The sequence below is a fragment of the Xyrauchen texanus genome, chromosome 11 (assembly GCF_025860055.1).
Source record: "Xyrauchen texanus isolate HMW12.3.18 chromosome 11, RBS_HiC_50CHRs, whole genome shotgun sequence".
Taxonomy (NCBI): domain Eukaryota; kingdom Metazoa; phylum Chordata; class Actinopteri; order Cypriniformes; family Catostomidae; genus Xyrauchen; species Xyrauchen texanus.
The window spans coordinates 19,934,842-19,955,522 of record NC_068286.1 but is presented as its reverse complement, the minus strand read 5'-3'; the positions used below and the strand labels follow the sequence as shown (position 1 = coordinate 19,955,522).

Genomic DNA, 20,681 nt, shown 5'->3' with positions numbered 1-20,681 from the left:
GTGTTAGACATAATTTAGCTCAGGTGTAAGCGCCCTTACATCTTTTTTAGTGTGTATGTGAAGTGCTAACATGGGGTTCCTGCACAAGCTGTTTAAGCCATCTACGTCATTTTATGATACAGGGACATGCGGAAAAGTCAACTTTGAAATAAAGCAGACAATAGAGGAGGAAAATTCCTGTGAGACGCAGTACAAAAACATTGCTATACAGTATTTACAACTTTTTCTCCTACTGTTTTCCTGCTTTCGTATCATAACTGGCTTCAGCTGGGACACATGAGCCTCTCCTTTAAAATAATCCTCTTCAGATCTATTTTCATGGATATAATGTCTACTATGTCTAACCAACATTAGACCAAGAGCACTATATCACCCATTTACATTATCCATTAGCTACAGTATGTAGCATAGCAACAGAAAAAATTTGTCAATATCCATCTATTTCTTTAACCATTTACAACAAAACCACATATGTGACACTGACTCATTGCAGCTTGCTGGGCAATGACTGTTGTTGTTGTGGCATGCTGTTGCTGGACATTACTGTGGTGCAAAACTTTGACGTGAGGTTCTTCACCAGAATACATTTGAAGAAAAAAAATAAAAATATCTTATCTTAGTAGGTCCTTAAAATTCAAGTGAATGGAGATTTCTCTTTTGAAGCTCCAAAAATCACACAGTCAGCATAAACGTGATCCATACGACAATACCTGTTAAATGAATGTCTTCTAATGCGACATGATCGCCTTTGGTGCAAAAAATATAAATATTAAAGTTTTTTTAAACACAAAATCATGCTTCCGTTCAGCGTTATGCACGTGAAGTAATGGCATTGGCATTTTAAACATACGAGAACTGACGCATGTGCATCACAGCCAGAAGAGCAGCGCTGTTTACAAGTGAGAAGGGGAACGCTGTAAAGCAGCTTGGTTGGTTTTGGTTTAGATTAGGGCTGGGCGAAAAGATTATGTTATCAGATATCAACAATGTTCTACAAAGATCCCGATGCCCCTGTGAAAATCAATTGACAGACGATGATCGACAATATCATAAAATGGCAAAACCATGGATCTGGGAAGTCACCAAATATATTAAACAGTGGCCAGGGTGTGAAACAAAATGTGACAAGGCTGAATCCAGTCTGCAAGCTCCTCGTCCAAAAATATTTCATGAGCAGGTCATTTTGCTCATCTACCAGCAACCGGTGGGCGACCTTTAAGACATCTTGGAGTGACATATGACAGAAATGCTGTTAGTCACAAAGACGCACTTGGATCAGCTCAAAGCCCTCTCCTTGAAGATGGCCCTCCTGATCGCACTCACTTCCATCAAGAGGGTTGGGGACCTGCAAGCGTTCTCTGTCAGCGACACTTGCCTGGAGTTCGGTCCGGCAGACCGTGACCGGGCTATGTGCCCAAGGTCCCTTAAGGGACCAGGTAGTGAACCTGCAAGCGCTGCCCCAGGAGGAGGCAGAACCAGCCTTTTCGTTGCTGTGTCCGGTGCGTGCTTTGCATACCTATGTGGACCGCATGCAGAGCTTTATGTTTATGTTCTGAGCAGCTCTTTGTCTGCTTTGGTGGACAGTGGAAAAGGAACATTGTCTCCAAACAGAGGCTTACCCTCTGGGTCGTTGATGCCATCACATTGGCCTATCACACCCAGGCCGTGCCCGCCCCGTTGCGTTTTTGAGCACACTCATGAGCCCTGGCCAACGGCACCTCTCTAGCAGACATCTGCAGGGCAGCGGGCTGGGCAACACCCAATACTGTTACGAGATTTTACAATCTCAGTGTTGAGTCGGTCTCGTCCCGTGTTCTCTCAGGTCCGAGAACGTACTCGGAATGCGGAATGTCTTACCAGGTATTCTGCATGCTCATAGCCGAGCCACTGCTACCTTATTTCCGGCTCCTCAGTGCAAAACCTGAATAGACAGATACATGATTCCCTCCTTTTATACCCGTATGTCTGGGGGAGGGACATGTAAATTGTCTGCCAATATTTCATTGGCCTTTTCTCAAGTTCAGAGGTAACCGAGGCCTTCAAGAAGTCCCCTAGTGTAGCTTCACTCGACACACGTCTCGTTCCCTCCATCAGGGAATGGAAGTTACAACAGTAACCTAGACGTTCTTCAACTAAGTAACTAGAGGCAGATATACACATTTAAAATGCATCTTTTCCTGGAATGCGGACAAAAAATATTGATGACTCATATTGTACTGACACGCTATGTCCAATTAAATAATCTCTAGACTGAGAATGTTCCTCCCTCTAATACCATCTGTAATCGACTAGCAATATGTTAATCATGTTAATGGCTTTGACATAAAACTAAAGGTTATTGGCTGTTTAAAATGCCAACATAGGAAACACACTTTTCAAGCCAATTCATGGGGATTTTAAATACATACTGCAGCTACAGAACACACTGAAAAACAAATGAAATGAAACAGTTACCAAATTAAGTAAATATGTTAAATATTAAATTAATCTCATCTTACATTGCCAGCCATTGTCCAAGTCCAAGTGGTTTGCTATTGTCTCTCAATAGGTTTTATTTGGATTGCTTTTTGAAAACTCTGTACTTCATGTACATTGCTTATACTATGTGGTGTATAAGATGATCAGTGCCACCTATTGTATGGAAGTGACTTTTTTTACCCATTACATTCACTGTATTTTTGTCTTGGTCTGAATAGGCCTTTATTCCTGTTTCCTATGTAACTTAGCCCAAAATAGCTTGCATCAGTCTTTAGAAGAGAGAGACTATTATGTGAACATGGCACAATTAAATTACAAACCATTTCATTTTCAATTTTTTTATTTTTTTTTGTTTCCTATCATTAAACTTTTATTTCCACTCATGCATTTCCTGCACTTCGCAGTCCTCTACTTTCCTGTTAGAGATTGTGTCTAGTCCAAGGCTGAAAAACTACTGATTCATCTGTGTACAATTTCAAACTGGGCTGTCATTTCCAGTGGAATAATCATCTGTTTTTTGTACATGTAAATGAACATACTCTTTTCTGTACATGAAGGCATACAAATGCATTGAGGGCAATGCACAGATTAAAAACAAATAATAGATATATACCTAAATAGTTCAAAATTATTTTCTGTGGTTACAAAGGTAAATTGATATTGATTCAGTAAGGAGTGGTGGTGGCGTAGTGGCTAAAGCACAGGGCTGTTAATCAGATGGTCACTGGTTCTAACCCCACGGCCACCACCATTGTGTCCTTGAGCAAGGCACTTAACTCCAGGTTGCTCCGGGGGGATTGTCCCTGTAATAAGTGCACTGTAAGTTGCTTTGGATAAAAGCGTCTGCCAAATGCATAAATGTAAATGTATGAAGGATCTGTCTACAACTGGCACGGAAAAAAGTGTTTCGCAAACTTGAACATATTAATAATATACGGGCATGGGCCAACACAAAATATATTGACGTTGGGAACACAGATGCCATAATGTGATATTTCTTAAACACAAAGGGTGTCTCCTTTCAGAACAATTGCCTTTTGCATTGATGTCAAAGAACAAAAGGTATCACCCAGAAGCCGGAAGAGATGATAGATATTGAAAGCAGTAGAGCCGTTGGCAAACACAGCAGGGTTATTTGAGGTGAGGAGAAAGAAAGGCATATGACCTGTTTAGTTTACTGTATTCATGTCTCTAAACAATCACACCCAGATTTCCAACACCTTTCCAGTATGTTATGATGAGTAGGAGAGCAAGAAGACAGATGAGGGGCAAGGATCTATCTATCAGCGATACTTTATTAAAATAAAAGGGCAATACGAGAACACACAAACAACTGAAACATCCACAATGGGAAAAAGTAAAATAAAAACATGAAAGGTGCAACAAAAACACGAAAGGTACACAAGGAGTTAACCAGCAGGGGAAACAACGATAGGAAACACGGAAACCAGGCATCTACATACATCAACAATCGACAGGGGAATGGAGAAACAGCAGGGTTTAAATACACAGGAGACATGATGATAACAAACAACGATCAGGTGAGCACAATGACACAAGGGCTGGCAGTGATGAGGGCCGGGAATCATGGGAAGTGTAGTTTTTACAAAAGGAATAGGAGTTAGAGACAAAGACAAGTGAAACACAGGGCAGACAACAAGGGAATCATGACATAACCCCCCCTCAAAGGAGCGGCTTCCAGACGCTCCTCAAAAGAAAGAAAAAGGGAGTACCCAAAAAAGACAAAAAAGCATCCAAGGAGTGGGGGGCAAAGAGGGGACAAGGGCCAAACAGACAGACCAAGGAAGCACAAGGGGCAAACAGACAGACCAAGGGAGCACAAGGGGCAAACAGACAGACTAAGGGAGCACAAGGCAGGCAAACAGACAGACCAAGGGAGCACAAAGCACTCAGTCCAGGGGGGCACAGAGAGCAGACAGGCAGTCCAAGGAGGCACAGAGAGCAACCAGGCAGTCCAAGGAGGCACAGGGGGCAGACAGGCAGTCCAAGGGGGCACAGGGGGCAGACAGGCAGTCCAAGGGGGCACAGGGGGCAGACAGGGGGCAGACAGGCAGTCCAAGGGGGCACAGGGGGCAGACAGGCAGTCCAAGGGGGCCACAAGAGGACTGGATCAGGTGGCCTGGTAGGCGGCCTCAGAACCACAGCCATGGGGCACTCAGAGGGCGGAGCCGAGGTAGGCGGAGCCGTGGGCTGCTCAGGAGACCACATCGTAGAAGGCTCCGGAGGCGGAGCTGAGGGAGGCTCTGGAGGCCCAGGAGGCGGAGCCGAGTGAGGCCCTGGAGGCTCAGGAGGCGGAGCCGAGGGAGGCCCCGGAGGCTCAGGAGGCAGAGCCGAGGGAGGCTCAGGAGGTGGAACTGAAGGAGGTGGAACTGAAGGAGGTTCTGGAGGCTCAGGAGGCGGAGCTGAGAGAGGCTCTGGAGGCGGAGCTGAGGGAGACTCAGGAGGCTCAGGAGGCGGAGCCGAGGGAGGCGACGCCGTAGGAGGCACTAGAAGTGAAGACCTGGAAGGCTCGAGAGACTCGGGAGGCGGAGCCCTGGAAGGCTCGAGAGACTCGGGAGGCGGAGCCCTGGGAGGCTCGAGCGGTGGAGTCCTGGGAGGCTCGAGAGGTGGAGTCCTGGGAGGCTCGAGAGGTGGAGTCCTGGGAGGCTGAGCCGTTTGAGACTCGGGAGGCGGAGCCGTAGGAGGCTCGAGGCGGAGCCTTGGAAGGATCGAGTGACTCGGGAGGCGGAGCCCTGGGAGGCTCGAGAGACTCGGGAGGCGGAGCCCTGGGAGGCTCGAGAGACTCGGGAGGCGGAGCCCTGGGAGGCTCGAGAGACGGAGTCCTGGGAGACTCGGGAGGCGGAGCTGTAGGAGGCTCGGGAGGCGGAGCCCTGGAAAGCTCGAGAGGCGCAGCCCTGGGAGGCTCGAGAGACTTGAGAGGCGGAGCCCTGGAAGGCTCGAGAGGCGGAGCCCTGGAAGGCTCGGATGCGCTTGCTCTGGGACGGTCGAGGCTACAGGCACTGGCTCACTGACGTTCGAGGCTGCAGGCACTGGCTCACTGACGTTCGAGGCTGCAGGCACTGGCTCACTGACGCTCGGGGCTGCAGGCACTGGCTCACTGACGCTCGGGGCTGCAGGCACTGCCCGGTCGGCCGTGGTTAGCGGAGGCTGGACAGCAGAGGCCTTTCTTCTCCTCCTCCTCCTCCGGGCGGATGAAGTTGGCAGCGCTGGTTCGTTGACCATGGCAGGCGTGGGGGTTGGCTCACTCACCGTGGCTTGCGAGGAAAGCCCAGAGGCGGGAGCCGGGATCAGGAGAGGCGGCTCCCCGGCAGCGAACTCCTCCACAATGAGTCCCACATACTCCCGCCAGGTGCAGTCTCCGGTCTCCGGCAGTTCCCACCACCGGTGTTTGGGAACACCGAACCGGTACACCACCTTCAGAGTGTGGTCATCCCAGCCGGTGCAACTGGCCATGCTGGTGAAAAAGTGGGAGATTTCCCGGACTGACAGATCCGCCTGGGTCAGTTCGGCGAAGAATGCTGCTAGATCCATTTTAGGGTCGATTGTTCTGTTATGATGAGTAGGAGAGCAGGAAGACAGACGAGGGGCAAGGATCTAAGCGCAGTGATACTTTATTCAAATAAAAGGGCAATACAAGAACACATGAACAACTTAAACATCCACAATGGGAAAAAGTAAAATAAAAACATGAAAGGCACAACAAAAACACGAAAGGCACACAAGGAGTTAACCAGCAGGGAAAACAATGATAGGAAACACGGGAACCAGGCATCTACATACATCAACAATCGACAGGGGAATGGAGAAACAGCAGGGTTTAAATACACAGGAGACATGATGATAACAAACAACGATCAGGTGAGCACAATGACACAAGGGCTGGCAGTGATGAGGGCCGGGAATCATGGGAAGTGTAGTTTTTACAAAAGGAATAGGAGTTAGAGACAAAGACAAGTGAAACACAGGGCAGACAACAAGGGAATCGTGACACAGTATCTATGCATATCAACCACACACATGAAAAAGTATGGTTTGTGGAGTATAATTAAAACAATCTTTTTTCACTTTATTTTATTTAATAAACAGGTATTTAAGACAAATATACAAATGTAAAACATGAGGTGAAAGAATGTTAATGGAAAAAATTATGTAGGTATGCATATCTATGTGTCTAATAGAGACAAAAGAACATTTGTGGGGATATATTGTGTCTTAAACAGGTCAAAAGTGGTGATGTTTTATGGATATTTTATGCTGATCACTTTACAAAATACTTGAGTTTCCTACACATTAATCGTTGACTTGACTTAATTCTTTGAATTAAATCTCATTCTTCAACTGTTGGTGTTTAATGCCGGTTTGAAAAACAGCTTTCGAAGCACCACCAAATGTGACGTGACCCAAAGCTTGTTATTTATGTCATATTGGTCTTAAATGGCTCACAGAAGGGAAAATAAAGCTCCATAGAATTCCATTGTTTAAATTAAAAATCTTGACTGCATGAAATATTTGGATTTTGTGTAAAAGGGCCTTTAGGGCTCTTAGTATTTTTCTCTCTCTCATTGAAATCATTAACTATCTGCAAATTTGTACATAGGGATCAGGTTCTGCATTCCTTGTTTTTTTTTGCCAAAACATTTTTAAAGCTTCTCAATTCCTTCTGCTGGTGCATATTCCTGTTGTATAGCACATCAACTGATTGGCACACAGACTTGTTAAAACAGAGGTTTTGTTAAAAATATATGCAATTTCCAACAGTACTCTGCTGTAACAAGACTCAATGGTTTCATTATGGTCCTGAAAGTTCAATAAAAACCCTTAAATGATGAGTTGTGCAGAACTGACATTGATTATCATTAAACATGATGACATGTCAAGCCACTGATGACTTTTGAATAATAAGCATCTGCTAAGCTGTCTGACATCTCTGTACAGCTCATATGAAAATCACAGTCAAGCTCCAGACTGCTTGTGAATTGGGAGTATGGGAGAAATCAACAAGTGAAAACTGAACTGAACAACAAAACTGCCCCAATTACATGCATATATAAACATCTTTCACATACTTTATTCATTTGGTAGGTTTGCCAAGAAACTACGTTTAAAACACTAAGCAGCTCAAAGGTATTGCAAATTTGAAATGTGGATGCAAGCTTAAAAAATGGATAGTTCTGACATTAAATTCTGACTGGACATACAGCATTCAGAGCAGTTGTAAAATGACTATTGAAAAGTGGTGTCTTTTAACATATTGCTATTGCCATCATTTATTAAAGTCACAACAGTTGGTACATTATAGTATTTTACCTCAGGTATGGGGGTTTCAGGCACTCCGCTTCATACTGTGGCAAAGATCACACTTTACCCATAAAAATCACTGAAATGCGTCCTCTTGTGGCTTTTTGTTTGATTTTATAATGACTCCTAACAACCAACACCCAAACACCACACAAATATGTGCTTATTGAACATGAAATTTAAGAAAAATAAAATGGAGTTTGTCCTCCCTTTGTTGCTAAAACACCCTTCACTCTTCTGGAAAGGCTTTCCGCTATGTTGGAGCATGGCTGCGGGGATTTGCTGCCATCCAAATACAAGAGCATTAGTAAGGTCAGGCACTGATGTTGGGCAATTGGACCAGGCTCACAGTTGGTGTTCCAGTTCATCCAAAAGGTTTTCAGTGGTGTTCAGGTCTGGACTTTAGGCAGCCATTTCAACCATTTTCTAGTGGTATCCTATGATAATACCATGTTGAAAGTCTTTTTGGTGCATCCCATTCTACTGAAAATGTTTGTAGATTATATAGCTGAAATAGCTATATATCCTAGTGCCAAGCGTGGTAACAGATTGTCATAATGAAGGAACAAATATTTTAGTGCTCAGACAGAGCAGCTGTAGAGCTCTGAGTAAGAGTCTGTTGAGTATTAGCTGGTACCATATGGACACCTCAAACAATCACCACTGAAACAAGTGTTTATGCTGTTATGAGTTATTATTCAGTCAGCACAGAACTGTGTACCGTAGTATTTTCATTGCATCTATGCCTGTGTTGTGCAGTTTTCTTTCATATCACATAAAGCCTGTCTGATCTCCAGACCTTTCCAAACTTATAAAAAGGGATGCAGAAATTGTGTCCTCAGTTCCCCTTCATCTTTCAATATCTGTCTGATGGCATGTCTCTGTTCGAACAAGACTAGTTTTCTCTGAATAAATTAGGTAAATTCATGTTTTGACATGCTTTTTGATTTTAACTCTGATGTCCAAATCGAATGTGTCTGTATTTTTTCTCCATAAAATTAACTAAGAAGCAAGGTATTTACTGTTTTTAAGCTAACTGTCACGTTCCTGTGTTGTCTGCCCTGTGTTGTCTGTTTCACACGCCACTTCTCACATTCCATGTCACGTTCCTTGTGGTCCGGTCCGTGTTTTCTGTTTCACTCAGCACGTCATATTCCATGTCAGGTTTTCCTTGTTGTCCACCCTGTGTTTCACTGTCTGTGTATAAACTACAATTCCCACAATTCCTGGCCTCTCTCACTGCCTGCACTCTTCATTGTTCTCACCTGTATCTCATTTAGTCTTCATTGTGTTTGTGTATTTAACCCTGTTTGTTTCTCCTTTCCCCTGTCGGTCTTTGATGTTTGTGGACGCCTGTTTCCGTGCTCATTGTGTGTTTATCTTGCCTGTTACATCTTCGTTTTTGTTTTATTTTCCCCATCGCGGGTATTTCCTTTGTTCTGGTTTTGTCTTATTGGTTTTCACCTTTGTTAAATAAAGCCCTGCACGTAGATCCTCGCCTCACGTCTGCCTTCATCCACTATCGTGACACTAACTGAGGTGTCCACTGAGAAATCTAATCTCTTCCAGCTAGGAATATCTGTGCCATTCTGTATAACTTCCCTTAATTTATAAATAATATCATAATTATACTTTGCATAATTAATCACCAATAAGTATTGTTTATGTTATGTTATGCAAGCATCCAGAGCACATTACCTTCTGTAACGGCCACTTTCAGACACTCCCACCTTAGTAATAATAAACCCATTTTTAAAAGACTGTGCATTTGCATTTCTGGAAACAAAAGTATTACACAAGTCTCCAGTGGTTTAATCCATATCTTCAGAAGCAATATAATAGGTGTGGGTGAGAGACTAAGATTAAACTCCTTTTTTCTCCACTAATTCTCCACTTTAACTTTCACTTTCATGTGAGAAAATGAAAGTGGATATTTAAAGTAAAAACTTTTACTTAAATTTGTATCTGTTTCTCACCCACACCTATTATATTGCTTCTGAAGATTTAACCACTGGAGTCTTGTGGATTACATCTGTTTCCTTAATGTGATTTCTGGAGCTACAAATATCTGATCAACATTCACTTGCATTGCAAGGACCAACAGAGCTGAGATATTTTTCAAAAATGTTTGTTTGTGTTCTGCAGAAGGAAGAAAGTTATACACATCTGGAATGGCATGAAGTTAAGTAAATGATGAGAAAATGTTCATCTCTGAATGAACTAGCCCTTTAATTTAGCAGCGTAATTCTAGCAAAACATTTTTAGATGTTCATTTTTGTTTAATTATTTAATGTAAATATATAACATTGTTGTTTGTATTATATACTGTATTACTGACATTAATTTAAAACATTGCAACTAGTAATGTTGTTTCAAATACAATTGCTGGGGGAGAGACAGTAAATTTGGCATCTTGCTCTCTAACACTTAATACACTTATCTTTGTATTATTATTATTATTATTATTATTATTATTATTATTATTATTTTCCCTCTTTCAGAAAGTTGTGCAATAGTGGATTTATTTTTTTTGCTGTTGGATCAAATAGGAACACAAAAATAAATAAATAAGTTTACCCTGCTGTAGTTTACTTCCCCATTCCAAATACAAAAATTTGAAAAGTGTATGAAGAGATCATAATACAGTCTGAATCAGTATAAGAAATGACAGACACTCCATGTTAATAATTGTAACATTGGATGTTTTTTTTTAGAAAACTAATCCTGTCCGAATAGTGTTTTTTCTAAATGTCTCCTTTTCTCTTCCTCATTTCCAGATCCTCTCTCCCTCTCTCTTCTCTCTCTCTCTGTCTGTTGTTTTATCCTATTTTCCATTCCTACCCTCCCTCTTCACAATCTCTGTCTCCTCCCTGCTTTCCTCTCATGCTCCTCTCTCTGTCTCTCCTCCTCCCTCTCTCTCTGATGGTAACTAGGCTGAGGTCAGGTAAGGTAATCGCACACTCTTATACAGCACTACCTCTCCTGTGGTGTCGGGAGAGCGGGCTGCACTTCTCAATGCCCGTGAGGTATGACCTTATTCAGGGCTCTAATGGAATGTTTGATTTAAACACACACACACACACACACACACACACACACACACACACACACACACACACACACACACACACAAACACGTTGGTCTACCTATCATTATGAGGATTTTCCATAGACATAATGAAATTTATACTGTACAAACTATATATTCTATCCCCTAAACCTAACACAACCCCTAAACCTAACACTTACAAAAAACTTTCTGCATTTTTACATGTTCAATAAAACATAATTTAATATGTTTTTAAGCTATTTAAATTATGGGGACACTAGAAATATCCTCATAAACTACATTTATAGCATAATACCCTTGTAATTACCAGTTTGTAACCTTTTGTAACACACACACAAACAACTACCACTAACTAATAAATTAGTACATTTGTTTAATAATCAGATTTATATGTTAACATAAAGCTCAGTGTTAGATATAATCTACTGGAATGAAATCAGTTAATATTATTGTAAAATACTTAATTTTTATGGAGTGTATTGTATAACGCTAAGTGATTCTGCAGTGTGAGTTTTTCCCTCGGGGCTTACCGTAGGTGGTTTATAAATGCATGCATGAGATATGTGTCGGGCAGTTCAGAAGGGATGGGTGATACCCCTTATTTTCTTTTCGATCCGATATGAAGAATTTCAAGTCCAGTATTGTCGTTTCTGATACCAATACCGATACTTCTATTAAAAATATTTTTTTTTTACGTTTTCTTGGGATAAAATAGGTAATTAAAAATATTATTTTTAGCCATTAATTTAACTCATTTATTTATTTATTTATTTATTTACATTTTTGAGCCTGAACAGTAAATTATTAGACTTCTATTTTGTTTACCCTTACAAAAATTAATCATGGTTAAACTATAGTTACTATGGTGAAACCAGGGTTCATTTTTGTAAGGGTAAACAAAATAGAATTCTAATAATTTTCTGTTTAGACTCACAAATGTAAAAAAAAAAAAAACTACAATATTACTGTAGTAAAACGTCTTGGTTCTTGATGGAGGGAACTCCTGCGGAGCACAGACATCTCTGATCTTGAGAAAAGGCTAATGGGAATTGGCGTGTGGAATTTGCATGCCACTCCCCCGGACATATGGGTATAAAAGGAGTGACACTGCAAACACACGGCAGGTATCGTACTGAGGAGCCGAGCCAAAGACCTGTCCATTTCAGCGGTTGGTTCAGTGTTGTGGCAGGAAGGACACAACGTCTCATTCCCTCCATCAGGGAACGGAGGTTACGTCAGTAACCTCGTGACTCGACCAGGTTGAGCCAGAGGTGGCGTTCCTGGACCACCAGGGTGGACATCGCCTGCCCGTGACCTTCGTTGCCCGGAGGGCGAAGTCGGTCGCCGAGCACAGCTCCTGCATTAGTCCCGGGTCAGGACTACCCTCGTGTAGTTCTCTGAGTGCCTTGTCTTGGTACACCTGCAGGAGTGCCATGGCATGCAAGGTAGAGCGCGCGTGTCCAGCGGCGCTCTAGGCCTTAGCCGTCAGGGACGACGTCAGCCTAAAGGCGCTGGACGGGAGCCTCAGACGGTTCTGCCAGGTGGACTGGGGCGGAGGATTCCACTCCAGCCCGACACTCGCAGCTGCCCGTCAGCTCCGCGTCGGCCAGCGACTGAGCCACCACACCCGAGGTTAGGAGTCCAGCCGAGTCCTCAGCTTCAGACATGACGAACCTGCTCTCTGATGCCATGAAACAAACTGGCAATCTTGCCCCAGCCCTCGGTTGGAGCATACGATCATGACGGGGAGTATACCCGGTTTAGAGGCTCCCACTGAGGTCCCCATATCGCCCCCAGTGCTAACCGACCCCGCCTCATACCCGTAGGTAGAAGGACCGAGTCAGGGAGCCGCTGGGGTGGCTTGCACTCTTACGAGGGCGAGCAGCGACCGCAATGTAGCCATGATCATGTCCTTGCAGTGAGAACATGGCCATCAGATGGGGAGAGACATCGACCGCAACCAGGAAATAAACACAAACAAAAAGGCATCTTGAAAAAGAAGCTTTCCGTTTGCACCACTCTTTTAGAGAAAATATCACTCTTTTTGTGTTTTTATATGTACAGTGAGGAAAATAAGTATTTGAACACCCTGCTATTTTGCAAGTTCTCCCACTTAGAAATCATGGAGGGGTCTGAAATTGTCATCGTAGGTGCATGTCCACTGTGAGAGACATAATCTAAAAAAAAATCCAGAAATCACAATGTATGATTTTTTTAACTATTTATTTGTATGATACAGCTGCAAATAAGTATTTGAACACCTGAGAAAATCAATGTTAATATTTGGTACAGTAGCCTTTGTTTGCAATTACAGAGGTCAAACGTTTCCTGTAGTTTTTCACCAGGTTTGCACACACTGCAGGAGGGATTTTGGCACACTCCTCCACACAGATCTTCTCTAGATCAGTCAGGTTTCTGGGCTGTCGCTGAGAAACACGGAGTTTGAGCTCCCTCCAAAAATTCTCTATTGGGTTTAGGTCTGGAGACTGGCTAGGCCACGCCAGAACCTTGATATGCTTCTTACAGAGCCACTCCTTGGTTATCCTGGCTGTGTGCTTCGGGTCATTGTCATGTTGGAAGCCCCAGCCTCGACCCATCTTCAATGCTCTAACTGAGGGAAGGAGGTTGTTCCCCAAAATCTCGCAATACATGGCCCCGGTCATCCTCTCCTTAATACAGTGCAGTCGTCCTGTCCCATGTGCAGAAAAACACCCCCAAAGCATGATGCTACCACCCCCATGCTTCACAGTAGGGATGGTGTTCTTGGGATGGTACTCATCATTCTTCTTCCTCCAAACACGGTCAGTGGAATTATGACCAAAAAGTTCTATTTTGGTCTCATCTGACCACATGACTTTCTCCCATGACTCCTCTGGATCATCCAAATGGTCATTGGCAAACTTAAGACGGGCCTTGACATGTGCTGGTTTAAGCAGGGGAACCTTCCGTGCCATGCATGATTTCAAACCATGACGTCTTAGTGTATTACCAACAGTAACCTTGGAAACGGTGGTCCCAGCTCTTTTCAGGTCATTGACCAGCTCCTCCCGTGTAGTTCTGGGCTGATTTCTCACCTTTCTTAGGATCATTGAGACCCCACGAGGTGAGATCTTGCATGGAGCCCCAGTCCTAGGGAGATTGACAGTCATGTTTAGCTTCTTCCATTTTCTAATGATTGCTCCAACAGTGGACCTTTTTTCACCAAGCTGCTTGGCAATTTCCCGTAGCCCTTTCCAGCCTTGTGGAGGTGTACAATTTTGTCTCTAGTGTCTTTGGACAGCTCTTTGGTCTTGGCCATGTTAGTAGTTGGATTCTTACTGATTGTATGGGGTGGACAGGTGTCTTTATGACCTCAAACAGGTGCATCTAATTTAGGATACTAAATGGAGTGGAGGTGGACATTTTAAAGGCAGACTAACAGGTCTTTGAGGGTCAGAATTCTAGCTGATAGACAGGTGTTCAAATACTTATTTGCAGCTGTATCATACAAATAAATAGTTAAAAAATCATACATTGTGATTTCTGGATTTTTCTTTTTAGATTATGTCTCTCACAGTGGACATGCACCTACGATGACAATTTCAGACCCCTCCATGATTTCCAAGTGGGAGAACTTGCAAAATAGCAGGGTGTTCAAATACTTATTTTCCTCACTGTATGTATATATATATATAGGGAGGTATATATAAATATATATATAAACGAAGTTATTCACTCCATGAACTTTTTCTGGTAGCGCCCAGGGGTGTATGCTCAGCACAACGTAGTTTGTGAAGGGAGAACCACTGGAAAGCGCCGTAGATCCAACAGCGTGTAGAGATAAATGGAGGCGGCAGAGGAATTCAGCTCTGTGACTTGCTCGCTCGGCTCCGAAGAAGATATTTGATGTGTGTTTGCAGCGTCACTCCTTTTATACCAGTATGTCCGGGGTAGTGGCATGCAAATTCCACACGCCAATTTCCATTGGCCTTTTCTCAAAATCAGTGATGTCTGGGCTCTGCAGGAGCGACCCCTAGTGTCAACTCATCGACAAAACGTTGAGTGAGTGACAGATAGGGAACCATGGTTAACTATTTTATTTAATTATTTATTAACAACAGTTACCCACAAACACGTTATAAGAAATGTCACCTTTAGATATGTTGTTATTTTAGTGTGAATTTACTCCAGAAACTGTTTCTCTGATTTTCTGTCATTACCTCTACAAGACACTGCTCCCTCATGTTTGTATAAGTTTTGTGATGGGGCAAGTGCTTGTCTGCTCATTGTAAGCATTTATGCATGTTAAGATGAGCGGAAGAAAAAATAGTTCCCATACTACACAAGTATTTGCTAATATAGCTTAAGCCATTTTATTTCACTTTGACGCTTGTGATTATTGTTCATGTTAATGGTACCTTATAATATATATATCCTTAGTTTAAAAAACATATTTTTTTTGATTCGCTATTTTTGTTTGAGGATCGATATTTTTTTTACAACATCATTATCAGATGAATCAATACTTTAGGATCGATCCACCCATCCCTACAGTTCAGTGGAGAGTTCCAATGTGCTGCATCAAATAAATGAGGGAGAAGTTCTGTTCAAACTTCAACTTGTCTCCATTTCTTATTTTATTATATACAAGTGTTTAGGCGAACCCGATTCAACGCTCGGTTACAAGAAATTTCTCATAATGGAGGAGTCAAAACCACAGGGAAAAGGTTAAGTATCAAATTAGATAACTACACACTTACTTAACAATGATTTAATGTTGTTACATAAGGTATGTTGAAATGCTTGTTAAATGAACATTTTTATTAACGCTAGTCCTGCCATAAATCAATGATTACCTGCCACTTGAGTTGTAAGCAATATAATTTTGCTTGAATTTTATATAAATTCAGCCAAGGAGCTTTAGTTGTGGACTAATTGATATACAGTATCTTAGTTTGTTCTCTGTCATTTGGATTAATAAAATGCTCAAGATGTTGTGTCAATGGTTTAGAAATGTTGTCATCAAAGAAACAATGTACTTTGTATGTTGTACGTTGTTACTTCAGCAACCATTCTATGCATGTTGTAGATTGTTACACTATGAAAATAGCTTGTATTTGACCAAAATTCCATTATTAACTGAGTAATATGTATTATGGTGTCAAAATAAAAGTTCCTCAAGAAATATGTATGAATGAACCTGGCATCGTCCATGTTTCCTGTTCTTTCTGACATACTCATAATTACCACTTCAGAAGTGGTAAGTAGGATTATTCCGATAACACAGGAAGCAGCATAACTTTTAAAATTTGGATGGTTGTGATTAAGTTTTTCCACTTTTGTTTGTTTTCTCAACACATTTTCAGGTTTTTATCTTGGGTTGATCACTTTCTATATACTTGTAACCGAGCGATGCTGTGTTGCAGATGTGGACATGATAAAGATATGCTGCTTCAAACATTCGGACGGACGCCATTGGGGACCTGTAACTGTAAGTACTTCTTTAAACAATTTGTATAATTTTAAAATAAGCTATATATGACGACAGACCAACGCACCATCATGCGTTTTCCATTCAATGGTCTGGAATCAATAATTCTGAGATTAATCATTCAAAAATGATCATATACATTTATTTTAGCACATTTTAAAGATTTTCGTTCACACAACAATCTTTTCTTCAGAGTTTTACTACAGTAATATTAATTGTACTATCCATGTCTTTAGTAACCTTTTTTTTGTTTTTTTGGAATAGTTTTTTTTTTTTACTATTTTAATGATATAACATTGTAGTAAGTATTACTGTAGTAATCATGATTAATTTTGTGGTTCTGGTTTTACCTAAAACCAGAACCACATTCTGGTTTGAAGAACATTCAAATTATTTTAAATTTTTTGTTCCATTGGAAAAATAACAACATACAAATTTAGTTTAGTGCGGCATGAGGTTAAAGTAAATAATAACTAATCAAGAGTAGGATTCATACAAAGAGTAAGAGATGATAACATTTTCATTTTGGGGTGAACTATTCCTTTAAGAAACTTTACAAAGATGTATTTCATATCATACATCCAAATGTCATAGCAGTCAAATTGTCTTTAACAAGACTTTTTTAATTTGTATTGACAAACTGTATGTTTTATTTTATTTTAAACAAACAAGTTGACATCGCCTTTCTGGTCCCTATTATGCTCTCAACATTGATACACGATTGAAAGGAAAATGTTCAGACAAAGCTTCACAGGAAATTATGTATAGTCAGGAAAGCCATGCATCCCATTGACATGCATCCTGTAATTTAATGCATACTTTTCTAAAATCATAGGATTAAATACGTTGCACGTACACATACCCAGGCTCAGTTGCATGATGCCCCACCATCAAAACTGCCCTTAGATCTAGCAATATGCAGAAAAATATGTTGTATGTTCGCAAACAGTATGCTATTGCTCAGCTGTTTCGAACTTCTTTTTGGCACAGAGCGAATTTTAAGAAAGAACTCCTCAGTGAGTATGCCAGGGCCTTTATGGAAGCCTTCAGAAGTAAATACAGTAATACTACAATAAGGTTCTAGGCCTATTTGTTAATGTTAGTAAATGCATTTCTCACCCTTGACCCATCTGCAGAGAACTGTACATATACTGTACACACGCTGTATAAATGACGAGAGAATTATAATTTTTTTTGGTGAATGATTTTAACCACTGTGTCTTAACATTACTGCATTATAAACTAACAAACAAATTTCATGAATTTACATTAACACAAAATATTGTTCATTGTTACTTTAATGTAGATAAAGTTAACGAATTATAAGTTATTGAAACGTGTTACAGAAAAACGAAAGAATTTAGAAGAAGCACTCGTAAGTCTTGAGTACTGTGTCAGATGTATTGTGCAAAAGATGCAGTAGAATGTGTCAATCAGTTGGAGATTTATTATGAGGGATTGTTTAAGGGCTTGTCAATTTACACCTACGTCAGACGTCTCGGGTGCGTTGCATCATAAACATAAAATGTTTATGTTACTGTGTCAAGTTAAATATAGTTTAATACTCAATCTTTAAACACATCTTGATCAATCTTTAAACACAACTCGAAGGAGCATTTGCGCTCCTCCGAGTCTTTTGAACGCAAGAACGTAACGCATGTTTGTTGTTCTGCCTACTGGAGTGTTTTCTTCACTGTATAAACTGCACGTTGCTTCAACAGCTGAAAATTTCACTTACTGCCCTCTGGAGTAAACAAGCTTGCATTTATCAGGAATTTTCCTTATTATGGTCCGTGGGCATGCGATTAATTGCGTAAATTTTTTTAACGCATTATTTTGTGTAAAATGAATCGCACTGAATTAATGCGTTAAATCGACAGCCCTAATTTATACCTTTAAAATTGTTATTGTAGTCTGCCTGCCTCTCTCTCACTGTGTGGTTGTGGTAAAGTAATTTTGATGACCAAAAATTCTGCTTTAAATTTTCAACCCAATTTGAGTATATGTTCCTCTGCATGCTGCAGTTACTGAAGTCTAACAGTTGAGATAGTTATTAAGGGGGAGAAGAGGCTTATGATGTTTCAGATGTAAAGACAAATTTACCTTTTAGATTTTCTTGGATATATACACACACACACACACACACACACACACACTGGTGGCAAAAGTTTGGAATAATGTACAGATTTTGCTCACATGGAAAGAAATTTGTACTTTTATTCACCAAAGTGGCATTCAACTGATCACAATGTATAGTCAGGATAGTTTGTCCAGATACTCTTTTCACCCCACCCTTCCTGTAGCATTTGCCATAGATGTGGATGTCTTGTTGGGCACTTCTCACGCACCTTACAGTCTGGCTGATCCCACAAAAGCTCAATGGGGTTAAGATCCATAACACTCTTTTCCAATTATCTGTTGTCCAATGTCTGTGTTTCTTTGCCCACTCTAACATTTTCTTTTAGTTTTGCTGTTTCAAAAGTGGCTTTTTCTTTGCAATTCTTCCCATAAGTCCTGCACCACTGAGTCTTCTCTTTACTGTTGTACATTAAACTAGTGTTGAGCGGGCAGAATTCAATGATGCTGTCAGCTCAGGACATGTGAGGCATCTATTTCTCAAACTAGAGACTCTGATGTACTTATCCTCTTGTTTAGTTGCACATCTGGGCCTTCCACATCTCATTCTGTCCTTGCTAGAGTCAGTTGTCCTTTGTCTTTGAAGACTGTAGTGTACACCTTTGTATGAAATCTTCAGTCTTCATTCCTCAAATCAATGATTGACTAATTCTAATTTATCTATTCTAGTGAAAGCTTTTTCTTATTTGCCCTTTTTTACCTAATATTGACATGCCAGTCTATTGCATACTGTGGCAATCCAAAAACAAAGACAATGTTAAGCTTGATTTAATTAACCAAATAGCTGTGTTTGATAAATTGGCAAGAGATTTTCTAGTAAGAAATGAGCAATTTAGGATGATTACTCAAGGATAAGGTGTTGCAGTGATGGCTGCTGGAAATGGGGCCTGTGAAGGTTTAATCAAAAATTAAAAAAACTTTTTTCAAATAGTGATGGTGCTGTTTTTGACATCAGTAATGTCCTGACTATACTTTGTGATCAGCTGTATGCCACTTTGGTGAATTAAAGTACCAATTTCCTAAATCTGTACATTATTACAAACTTTATATAATAAAGTTCCAAAAAATATCCAAATATATATATATATACACAACAGTTAGTTCTGGTCCTCGAATCTGATTGGATGAGAGACATTCCATGAGCACTGATTGTCTGACACCATCAGCACTCCGACGCTTCATTGTGTGTATCATTCCACATGTGTTCGTGCCATTTTAAACTAAAGTGGAAGAGCAGTGCAGATGTGTTAAGAGCTACCGTTTGTCTTTTTTTACATGTGTTTTATTTACATTATATATGTTAGCAAGCAGGTGGTGGCAAAAGATAATTTTATGTGTAATATGAACCTTATAGTTGATGTGAAGTGAATCTGCATCAGCCAGTGTTTACATACAGCACTCCTTAATCAGTAATACTGATTGCTCGAAAAACTACTACACTACTAAAGCTAGGAAATAGCTTTAAATGGCTTTAAACGAATAACTTCAGCATTACGGCACATACCTCATTTCAGACTTTCCACATTGGAGTGGACACACTGTTTAAAAGTTTAAAATGGACATTGCAGTTTCTATAGTGAAAGACTCTTGCGCATTTGGAGGGCTATTTTTCCACTGACAAAGCTGATCTTCAGAAAGCTGACAGCATCTCTGCTTGGGTGTTGCAACAGGTGATCACACACGCTCCATCTTTCTCTCTCTCTCTCTCTCTCTCTCTCTCTCTCTCCATCCTTGATTATCCAATAACTTGCATGTTGTCACATGTAAATAAAATGTACATAATTGATTTATTACTACATTTTTGCACATAACAATATTTTGATATTTTTGTACCCTACCTATTTTAATTTTGTCATTTAATTAATTGTTTTGTGCTCCATGCTTGTTTTACTTTTTTTTTTACATTTAGCTGAAAAGCCTATAATAGGCTGTTTAATGCACATAAATGTAAAGACAGGTGAACATTTTGTTTTGGTGGTTGTGATGGCGGTGACATGCTTTCCCATCATCCCCCAATGTTCACTTGTCCACATATAGTGCCTCGCTATTGGGAAATATTGCCACAAAAGATTAATGTGTGTTCAATGAACTGTATCTTTTTTTTCCTGGGCAAGTGAACAGTGAAAGACCACAAGGTATGTCACTATGCAGAAGTAGACTTAAAAAAAAAACTAAAAACCTACCCTCAGAAATATTCACTGGACTAAA

General features: G+C 40.8%; 1 protein-coding gene across 2 annotated transcripts in view; it reads right to left on the bottom strand.

The window, feature by feature from the left end:
* The window catches only part of LOC127651225 (mineralocorticoid receptor-like), a 169,183-nt gene that overhangs the window by 56,505 nt on the left and 91,997 nt on the right, over positions 1–20,681 (bottom strand). The gene's annotated exons all lie outside the window — the stretch shown is intronic.